Source organism: Athene cunicularia (genome assembly GCF_003259725.1).
Source record: "Athene cunicularia isolate RWA chromosome 2 unlocalized genomic scaffold, athCun1 chr2_part1, whole genome shotgun sequence".
NCBI lineage: Eukaryota > Metazoa > Chordata > Aves > Strigiformes > Strigidae > Athene > Athene cunicularia.
Window position 1 is genome coordinate 49,085,766 of NW_020799095.1, and position 11,998 is coordinate 49,097,763.

Sequence of the window (11,998 nt, forward strand, 5' to 3'; positions counted from 1 at the left end):
GGTGCTGAAGGAGCTGGCTGGGGTGCTCACCAGGCCGCTTTATGTCCTGGCTGACCGGGGAGGTCCCAACAGATTGGGAATTGGCCAATGTGACGCCTATCTATAAGAAGGGTCGGAAGGATGATCTGGGAAATTACAGGCCTGTCATGACTTCGGTGCCCGGGAAGCTGATGGAGCAGCTCATCCTAAACACCATCATGCAACACATGTGGGACAACCAGATGCTCAGGCCCAGTCAGCATGGGTTTATGAAAGGTAGGTCCTGCCTGACAAACCTGATCTCCTTCCATAACAGAGCAACCTGTTTATTGGATGAGGGAAAGGCTGTGGATGTAATTTACCTTGACTTTAGCAAGGCTTTTGACACCATTTCCCACAACATTCTCCTGGCAAAAAAGACTGTTCGAGGTTTGGACAATCGCACACTTCACTGTGTAAAAAACTGGCTGGACAACCAGGCAGAGAGTTGTGGTGAACGGAGTTAAATCTAGTTGGCGGCCGGTCACGTGTGGTGTCCCCCAGGTCTGGGTTTTGGGGCCACTCCTGTTTAACATCTGTATTGATGATCTAGACGAGGGGATCGAGTGCACCCTCAGTCAGTTTGCAGATGACACCAAGTTGGGTGGGAGTGTTGATCTGCTCAAGGGCAGGGAGGCTCTGCAGAGAGACCTGGACAGGCTGGAGCCATGGGCTGAGGCCAACTGGAGGAGTTTCCATAAGTCCCCATCCCTGGAGGTGTTCAAGAGTAGGGTCGATTTAGAACTTAAGGATATGCTGTAGGTGGGAACTGTGCTAGGCGAACGGTTGGACTAGATGATCTCCAGGGTCCTTTCCAATCTAGATGATTCTGCGTTTCTGTGATTCTGTAATAAAATTTGTGACAGGTGCATCCACCCAGTGAAAGCAGGGCTTCTTGGATGCTGAAGTGGAGCAGCTCCAGGCTGCTTTTGTTCTCAAGGCCTCGTGGCAATTGGGGCTTTTGGCGAATGGGAGCCGCTGTTGACTACAGGTCAGATTCAGCCTTGGTATAAATGGAGTCCCCTGGGGGAGCCATTTGGAGCTCGTCCCCTGGAGCAGCACACTGCAGTCAGGGACTCTCCCCTTGGGTCAGGACGCTGCCCAAGGAAACTCCTTGAGGTGCCTTGGGTCAGGACGCTGCCCTGAGCAGGTCCTTGAGGTTGAGAGCCCTCACTTGTCAGGTGAGTGATAAAGCATTTTGGGTTGTCGTTAAACCCCAGGGATTGGAGCTTTGTCTGCGTTTTGGGTTGCCGTTAGATCCCATAGAGTTCTTTGTTACGGGCTCTGGGTTGCCGTTAAACCCTAGAAAGCTGTTCTGTTCTCCTCTCACAGACATTCAAACCTATAATTTACAGAGAGCTAGTTACCTGTGTTAATAATAATTTTTTATTATTTTTGGTGAGTGGCTGTTTAACTGAGAGCATCCATAACAAAGTTACAGGAAGAAAAATAAAGAATGCTTCTATTACAACTTGTGACAAAATTTTTTCTCAATAAAACCAAATGTTTTGCATAGATTATTGATTTTGAAGAAAGATTATCAAGTTCATACTGAAATTTTTGATCTATCTAAAGAAGGACAAGGCAGACTCAAATATCAAACCTGACCCTTTCAATCAAATTTTCTTGCATTTCTTTAGGGCTCTCATGAGCTATTGAAATAGGCATTTTCTTAATACTGCTTTGTGTATGACACAATGACAATTCACAAAGACAGGGTATGCTTTAACTATTGAAACTATTTGAAAATATTGATCTACAACATAATTTCAGGGAGAAGACTTTTGGAGAAAGTCCCTTTTCCTCAAGGGAAAAATGGGCCTTTTTTTTTTTTTTTTTAGCAGTATGTAAAAATATTCCAGAACTGTGGTGGTTTAAGCCCTGCTGGGAACAGAGACCACGTTGACGTTGCCCCTGTCCCACCCTCAGCTGGTCAGGCTGGCAGTGAGGCACAAACCCGGGCTAAAATAAGAAGAAATTTAATACAACAGTGTGATAAACAATCTGAACAACAACAGTGGCAATGATAACAACAATAAACAGCAATAACAGTGAACAAGACAAAAGATATACAGAGAAATACCGCAATGGTCACGGAACAAACCTCACGTGTGCTCCCGCCACCAAAAGCCACCAAGGAAAAAGTTCCCGCCCAGACCTGATGTCAGCATGGTATGAATAACCCGGCTGGAGATCCCTTCCCCCTCTCTCTCTCTGCTGGGGAAACTTAACCCTATCCTAGCTGAACCAGGACAAGAACTCACACAGACACACAACGCAGAAACACACGCACTTTTTCCAAGCTTGCCTTGTTTTTCCCTATATAGTGATATTATTTTTCCTGTATATTCAAACAGATCCACCTCTTCCAAATTACTGTTCTCCTGCATGTCTGTTTACCTAAACAGTTATGAAATAGCTCCAGGAAGGGTAACCACTGGAAATATCTTGACAAAGAATATAACTGGAGTCTGTGCTAGTGTGTGGTATCAGCAAGTGGGGATACAAAAACCACTGGAATATAGCCTGGTAAAAGATTCTCATAAAAAAAAACCATGTCTCCTATAACAGGCTTTTGAGATTTGAAATGCTGCAAAGCATTTTTATGAGAAAAACAAGACTTTTATCAGCAAAATTGGCCAAATACCAAGTAGTTGATTTCACATTGGGTAAATGTGCAGAGAAAAAGGCGGCAGGGGAGTACATGGCCTTTGTGTCTGGTCTGTGTTTGCCCTGTAAGTGAAGGAGTTGCAGGAATTCACATGTGCCAGGTGAAAACAACATGCAAGAGCCTATTGCTAGGGGTGTGTGCAATAGTGCAGCCCAAACAACCAAACACTGTGAGTAGTCATGAACTGCTTTGCTGTAAAAGCTCAGCTGGAGATCAGATATCGGGCTCATGCAGTGGTAGAGCAAGAGGGATTTTGGCAGGGAAGGCACATGGGCTAGGTTCAGCCAAAAAGAAATGGTTAGTGCTGGTGAGGCACTCCTTCCCACAGGAGGTGCTTGTATCAAGTTAAATTCTGTCTTAGAAATAACTCACCAAAACTTCTAGGAAAAAACCCAAACATGAAGAAAACTACCTTCACATTTTCAGTACAGGTGCATTAGAAATCACACAAATTAAGCTCTAAGGTTCATGTTTGAGCTTCGAGCTGATGTATGGAATATAAATGAGATCAAGCTTAAGAAGCAGAGTACAACTAGACCTCTTTCTGGTAAAAGTCAGAGTGACAAGGTAGCTGAAAAATTCATGCTATTCTTCCTTTTGTAGGCCTGTAAAATTTAAAATTTATCATCTAAGATCTTCTGACTGATGCATTTCCTTTTCTGATTCTCCTGTCAATATTTTAGCAAAGCCAAACTAAAATGGCTAAACTTCGATAAACTTCACAATAATAATTGTTTTTAAAAAAATTGTCTTGGATCACAAATACTGTTGCATTTGGATGAGTTTCTTTGTATCCAAACCAAGACTGGAGCCACAGGCTTCCTATGCAGTCACAGAGTCACAGAATCATCTAGGTTGGAAAAGACCTTGAAAATCTACTCCAATCATTAACCAAACATTGACCATTCCCAACTACACCACATCCCTCAGTGCTATATCAACCCGACTCTTGAACAACTCCAGGGATGGGGACTCCACCACCTCCCTGGGCAGCCCATTCCAACACCTAACAACCCCTTCTGGAAAGAAATGCTTCCTAATATCCAGTCTAAACCTCCCCTGGCACAAATTGAGGCCATTCCCTCTTGTCCTATCGCTTGTTACTTGGTTAAAGAGACTCATCCCCAGCTCTCTGCAACCTCCTTTCAGGGAGCTGTAGAGGGCGATGAGGTCTCCCCTCAGCCTCCTCTTCTCCAGACTAAACACCCCCAGTTCCCTCAGCCGCTCCCCGTACGACCTGTGCTCCAGACCCTGCACCAGCTGCGTTGCCCTTCTCTGGACACGCTCGAGTCATTCAATGTCCTTTTTGGAGTGAGGGGCCCAAAACTGAACACAGGAATCGAGGGGCGGCCTCACCAGTGCCGAGTACAGGGGTCAGATCCCTTCCCTGTCCCTGCTGGCCACGCTAATGCTGACACAAGCCAGGATGCCATTGGCCTTCTTGGCCCCCTGGGCACACTGCTGGCTCCTGATCAGCCGGCTGTCAATCAGCACCCCCAGGTCCCTCTCTGACTGGCAGCTCTCCAGCCACTCCTGCCCAAGCCTGTAGCGCTGCTGGGGGTTGTTGTGGCCCAAGGGCAGCCCCCGGCATTTGGCCTTATGGAAACTCCTCCAGTTGGGCTCAGCCCATGGCTCCAGCCTGTCCAGGTCTCTCTGCAGAGCCTCCCTACCCTCGAGCAGATCAACACTCCCACCCAACCTGGTGTCACCTGCAAAGTGACTGAGGGTGCACTCGATCCCCTCGTCTAGATCAGCAATAAAGATGTTAAACAGGAGTGGCCCCAAAACCGAGCCCTGGGGGACACCACTTGTGACCGGCCGCCAGCTGAATTTAACTCTGTTCACCACAACTCTGGGCCTGGCCATCCAGACAGTTTTTTACTCAGCAAAGCGTGTGCCCATCCCAGCCTCAAGCAGCCAGTTTTGCCAGGAGAATGCTGTGGGAAATGGTGTCAAAGACATTAATGAAGTAAATGTAGACAACATCCACATCCTTTCCCTCATCCAATAAGCAGGTCGCCCTGTCGTAGAAGGAGATCAGGTTTGTCAGGCAGGACCTGCCTTGCATTAACCCATGCTGACTGGGCCTGAGCATCTGGTTGTCCCACATGTGTTGTGTGATGGTACTCAGGATGAGCTGCTCCATCAGCTTCCCAGGCACCAAAGTCAAGCTGACAGGCCTGTAATTTCCTGGATCATCCTTCTGACCCTTCTTATATATGTGTGGCATGTGCACCCACCCAGTGAAAATAGGGCTTCATGGCTGCTGAATTGTAGGAGCTCCTGACTGTCTTTGTGCCCCCAACCCCATAACCATTTTCCCCAGGGACCTGAAATCTCTCTTCACTGACTTTGGACTATTCCTGGTAATATCTTCGCTACCAGCCTGAAAAACCAAGAGAGGGTAGTAGTCCTTAGATCTCTCTAGAGCGGGGAGTTTTGCCATGAGGTCCTTTACCCGGGCCCCAGGGAGGCAGCAGACTTCCCTATTAAGTGGGTCTGGTCTGCATATGGGGCTTTTGACACCCCCCAGAAGGGAGTCACCCACTACAATGACCCTTCTGGGGTTATTTATAGAATTGGTTTTAATATCTGGTCTAGAGCAACCCGGCCTTGGTGGACCTTCATCTTCCCCTTTATTTAGCTCATTTTCTTCATCCTTCTCTTCTTCATTCACAAGTTCCAGGGCCCCGTATCTGTTCTGAAGGGTCACCATGAAAGGTGACTGAGGTCAGGAGGGGATTTTCCTCCCTCCCTGAGCAGGGACCTGTTTCCAGCCTCCCCCATCTCTTAGGTTTCCTCCTTCTGCCTGGTAGCAAGAGGGTGAGGGATCACCTGTCTCTTTTGGAGCCTCCGTTTGCTCCTTTTGCTTCAGGGGTGCTAAGGTGCGATTCCACCAATCGATTTCCCTTCCATACTCCCTAATACTTCTTAACCTTTCAACCTGTTCTTTGAGCTCAGCCACAGGTGCTGTCACTGCTGTCCTCCGACAGGATTGACAGGCTCAGGCATTCCCTGCAGCCTGGGACACCTTGATTGCTGCATGTTTGCGTGGCAGTTCCATCTGTGTCAACACGTTCTTTCTCGGGGTGGTTTTGACATGAGTGGAGACCATAGCTCAGTCTACTCGTGGAGGATGATGAATGACAACTAGCTAAAATAAGCTCTAGAGCCAGGAGAGGGACTATGTCCTGTGTGCATGCCATACCTTCAGGCACTGCCACATAAACTGACCCACCACACCCTTTCTGACACACCACGCATGTTTGCCCATCATGTTCCGTGCACTCCTTGTCCCTTGCGCTCCTGGGGGATGCTCTTGTATGTGAGTGGAGGGGCATTGGTCATCATCACTTTGGTCTCCACCCATTCTGAGTCCCTGCTGCCCTCGTTAGCAGCTCATTTTCCTGCTCAGGGGGAAGGTGGCTTTAGGCACTCACTCTTGCCTGGGCTTCTGCTTTCTAGGCTTGTGGTTCTGATGCAGGTGTTTCGATGCTTTGAGAAGGGTTCCCTGCCACTATTTTCCACTTTGGAACCCCTCTCCTCAGCAACTGTGCTAAAAAGGTGGAGGAAATGGGTCAAAAGGTTATACAGACATCTCCAAGGGGTGATAATTATTTCGTAAGCAAAACTTTTAAAACAGATGAATCACACTACAGCTGTAATATCATTGACCAGTGGCTTTAAAAGGGTTCTGTGTCTAATTTAGAATTTTAATTTTTAAGTATCTAAGTAATTAACAGTATATGAATCCCAATTCAAGAATCAAAATTGAATTCTGTCTCTACTGCATGTATCTGTAAACATGCTTTTTTCAAACTGAATTTCAGCTGAAAGTGGGCTGATCATATTTCTTTCTAAAGAAATAAGGCATGTATGATATCGAGAGTGAGAAGGAAAGTTAAAGGAGAAACAGGTGCTCTGTGAGACATTGCAGATACAGAAGGTGAAAAAAGATAATAAGTGGAGCTGCCCACAAAAGAAAAGCAGAAGGGACAGATCATACACATTAGACAGAAAGTCAGAGCAATCACTCTATAGCAGGTGAAACAAAGTGAACTTGCTGAAAAGTGTCAAAGCCTGTTCAATTGCCACTTTTGTTTGCTATGCTGCTTACTTCACAGTCCTCTGCAGGAGACTCAGGAGACATCCCTGGACACTTTCAAGAGGTAAAATGTTTAATTTATTCCTCTCACTTCTCAGATGTTAGGGCTTTGAAGAGGAGAAACCTGCTGTTGCATGTTCTTTTTTTTTTTTTTTCAGAGACCAAACTAAAAATATCAAATAGATCTGTCGTATGGTCCTTAAAATGGATTTTACCTGTCTGCTTTTCTATACAACTCTGCTTGGTCAGTGTTCATGAAATTAAGTTTTACATAAAAACCAAACAAACAAGCAAACAAACAAAACCTTATAATATGCTTTATTATTTCTTTAGGAGTTCGGTTTTAAAATAAGAAAAAGTGTCAATTTTGCAGCTTTATGGTTTCTGTTATGCTCTGCACTGAACTTGCCTTAGGGCAAGCTTTTTTCATACTAGGTCTCCTATATATTTCAATACTGTCTATACTGACCCATAGTCAAGTAATTTCCATCTGTAATTGTACTGGGTTTGCGTGTCAAGGTTTTAGTAGAGGGGAATGCTACGGGCATGGCTTCTGTGAGAAACTGCTAGAAGCTTCTCCTATGTTTGATAAAGTCAATGCCAGCCAGCTCCAAAATAGACCTGTCACTGGCCAAGGCTGCCCCTATCAGCAACAGTCATAGTGCATCTGGGATAACATATTTAAGGGAGAAAAAACCCTGTGCAATTGCAGCCAGAGAGAGAAGTAAGTATATGTGAGAGAAATAACTCTGCAGACACCAAAATCAGTGAAGATGGAGAAGAGGAGGTGCTTCAGGAGCCAGGGCAGACATTCCCCTGCAGCTTGTGATGAAGACCCAGATGAGGCAAGCTGTCCCCCTGCAGCCCATGGAGGTTAACAGTGGAGCAGATCTCCACCTGCAGCCTATGGAGGACCCCACACTGCAGCATGTGGCTGTGGCCAAAGGAGGCTGTGACCCCGTGGGAATCCCATGCTGGAGCAGGCTCCTGGAATGACCTGTGAACCCATGGAGAGAGGAACCCACCCTGGAACCGGTTTGATGACAGGACTTTGTGGAGCCATCGATTCCTGAAGGATTGTCCCCCATGGAAAGGACCTATGCTGGAGCCGTTCATGAAGAGCTGCAGCCAGTGGGAAGGACTGACATGAGAGAAGTTCCTGGAGGACTATCTCCCATGGGAGGGACCCAATGCTGGAGGAAGGGAAGACTGTGAAGAGTCCTCCCCCTGAGGAGGAAGGAGTGGCAGATGATGACATGTGATGAACTGACTGCAATCCTCATTCCTTGTCCCCCTGTGCTACTTGGGGAAAGGAGGTAGAGAAAATTGGTAGCAAAGTTAAGCCCAGGAAGAAGGGAGTGGTGAAGGGAAGTTGTTTTAAGATTCAGTTTTAATATCTCATTATCCTGCTCTGATTTGATTAGTAATAAATTAAACTGATTTCCCCAAGTTGAGGTTTTTTTGCCTGTGATAGTAATTTGTAAGTGATCTCCCTGTCCTTATCCACAAGCCTTTCAATATATTTTCTCTCTCCTGTCCAGCTGAGGAGGGGAGTGATAGAGCAGCTTTAGTGGGTAACCTGGCATCCAACCAGGGTAAACCCAGCACAGCAATTCAGATACTTTGGGTAGGCATTAATTAGTTTAACACCAGAATTCTAAATCTCCACTAGTAAAACAAGGCACCCTGTATATATCGTGGAGAGAAGTAGGCGTGTTTCAGAGAGTGGTATTTGTGACCTTAGGTGAAGTATTTTGAAATGCCTTTCTCTCTCTAAATCTATGAAGGCAGGCAAGAAGACACCTTTGTCAGACTGAGACAGCAGTCTTTCAGTGTTATGTCAAATGAGACAAATTCTGCCTTGTATTATAGATCTGCATAGAATTTTCTTCTTACTAATTATTTAATAATGATATGTTGTTATTAGCACTTATATCTAGCTTCACAGAAGAGTGTAGGTGTTAGATATTATCAAGAGATGGGACTGAACTAGTTAAACTTGTAAAAATCATCTAGATTTAATTGTTCACAAATGCCTATCACTATTTGAGATGTCCTGAAACGTTTTATACTTACACATGATGCTGACAGATACAATGTATGAGCTGCATGAGACCTATGTCCTTCTGACAAGAACGGCAAATAGAGGTATATCTCATAGGGGGAGCTAATTAGGTAGTATCTAAGATGTTATTCCGATGCCCGTAGTCATGTGTTGCCATGAACGTTATATGAGATGCTCATCATATGAGTTACTTCAGGATTTCCAGGACAGTTATATAGGACTGAGAGATGGAATCCAGGTCAGACAACTGACATCTTAAACCAGATTTAAAAAATTCTTCACTTGTACAGACAGCTGACTCAAGCTTAACAACTAACATATATCATAGACACTTAAATATAAGTGCCTGTATTTAAAGCTAAATCCCATAAATACAAGTGAGAATATTAATATTAAGGACTTGATCCAGTTGTCCATACACAGGACTTTTGTACTGTTTGAGATGCCTCAAATTACTCAAGGTGAAAGATACGGTTGAGGTCCTACAGGAGACTGTGTCTTTCTGAACCATCTCCTAGAGTCCTAGCTGGGTAAGAATTTGGTGGAAGATGAAGGACCAATGCATAAATTTCCTGAGTGGGAAAACTGTGTGATAAATTAATCTGTGGATCATATTGCCTTCAGCTTGGAGCTTAGGTATTATTATCATTATTGATCACTAATTTAGGTGTTATGTTTTACTTGGTGTCCTGTTTATTTTTTAAAACAGTACCTTAAGAGAGACTGACGTTACTGACTGGGACTACTGAAAATTACTGTATGACAAAATAGATGGTTTTTAACCTTCAACCATGTTATATAAAGCAAGGCTCTCACATCCAAGTTGAATGTGATCCATGAAGACTGATCATAGCATTTATCCAGTGACATTGTTGTTACCATGGCAACATGTTTTTGGTGTTGCCATTGAGGAAAAAATTATTTTTAATGCCTTTCTGGAGGCTAGAAGGCACAGGAAAGACTTCATTCTAGTCTCTCACTGTAGTGTTTTCTCCTGAGAATGGGAATGAAAGCATGAAGACTTCAAGCATTTCAGAGTCTCAGGAAAAACAAAGACTGAAAGAATTATAATAGCAGAAGTTGAAGAAGCAGCATCTTCTTTTATGAAATATTTATTTTAAAATTTATACAAAGAAAATTCAGCTTTGTAAAGGGAACTGAACATAGTCCCAAACAATGATGGCAGTGCTCAGACAATGGAGGCAATTTGTTTAATTAGGTATGCAAATTGCAGAGGATTTAATCAAAATTCATGGCCCCATAGAGCATCACGGTAGTATTTAGTTCTCTTAGATGATAAAAGGCCTGAAAGCAGGAGATAGTGTTTGTGTATATTACTGCATAGGTAGAGGGAGGATTTTTCAAAGGTTCATAAAAGATTTTGATACATGAACCTACAGATTAAAACTACATGGCTAATTGCTGTGGACAAGCTTAAAATCCTCAATTTAGATTGCATTGTAACTTCTAGACATTGCCTCAGGGAGGCTGTGGGAGATGGGTGCAACAGCAGTATGTTCAGGAAGCCTTCACAGAGATAAAAGAAATCTTAATAAGTGATGAAAATATATTAGTCCCAAACAAAACAAGTATGCAGGTGAAGATCTTTTACCTTCTATTATCTATTCAGAAATTAGACATCAAATCTAAATGGTTGTGTAGACCATCTCTGTAGTCAATAAAATGAAATTCAGTGATATGAAAACGAGAATTTCCCAACTCTAAATATCTAGGTTCTGTTAGTCACACTTTAAGGGAGACTGAATTGACATTTGAAATGAGCACCTACAAGTTTAGCCTGAGAATAGAATAGAATAGAATAGAATAGAATAGAATAGAATAGAATAGAATAGAATAGAATAGAATAGAATAGAATAGAATAGAATAGAAAATAGAATAGAATAGAATAGAATAGAATAGAATATTTTCCATTGGAAGGGACCTACAATGATCATGTAATCCAACTGTCTGACCACTTCAGGGCAAAAGACATTTTGCTTTTACATAAGATTAAACCAGCTTTATCTGTCTGCCCAAAACAAGAAGAATTTTTTTTCAAAAGTTGTTGTTCTTCCTCAGGTGCACTTTGTAGTGCATGAGAGTGAAACAGACAGAGAATCTGATTCCTTCTAGGTACCAGAGAGTGTGAATGCAGAGATGAACAGATGACTTCAAGTTTATGAATTGCTTTCACCTTCAGTTGATTGACATTTTGCTCCTGAATTTTCACAGACCTTAAATTTCTATTTCTCTTAATAAAGAAACCTTCTTGTCATGGTTTGAGCCCAGTCATCAACTGAGCACCATGCAGCAGTTTAATTAAAAAGTAAGAAAATCACTGTAATCACTGTAATTCACACACTAACAAAACTGACACTTAACAGAGTGGGACAGTGACAAGCGTTACCACATCTTGAAAACACCTTCCCCGCACCCATCTCTTCTTCCTGGGCTCAGTTTTGTTCCTGATATCTCTACCTCCTTCCTCCAGTTGCAGGGGGGTGGCAGGGGTAGGGGGTGCAGTAAGTCTGCTGCTTTCCTTCCTCCTGAGACGGGGGGAGCACTTCTCTGTATTTTCTTCCCCCTGTTCCATGTGGCTTTCACAGGATACAGTCCTCCATGAACTTTGTCATGAGTTCTTCCCACAGGTCACAGCTATTCCCATGCTGCTTCAGCGTACATCCCTCTTGCATGTTGGAGTCCTCCCAGCACTGAACTACAACAGCAGGGGCTTCTCTTTCCCTCAGAGTCCTGGGATTCTTTGGGCATGGTTACCTACTCCTGTGTGGGGATCTCCACAGGCTGCAGGAGGATCTATGCTCCACCATGGACCTCCATGGGTGGCAGGGGCTGGCTCTACAGTCTTACTATGGGATACACCCGAGGGTGCTGAAGGAGCTGGCTGGGGTGCTCACCAGGCCGCTTTATGTCCTGGCTGACCGGGGAGGTCCCAACAGATTGGGAATTGGCCAATGTGACGCCTATCTATAAGAAGGGTCGGAAGGATGATCTGGGAAATTACAGGCCTGTCATGACTTCGGTGCCCGGGAAGCTGATGGAGCAGCTCATCCTAAACACCATCATGCAACACATGTGGGACAACCAGATGCTCAGGCCCAGTCAGCATGGGTTTATGAAA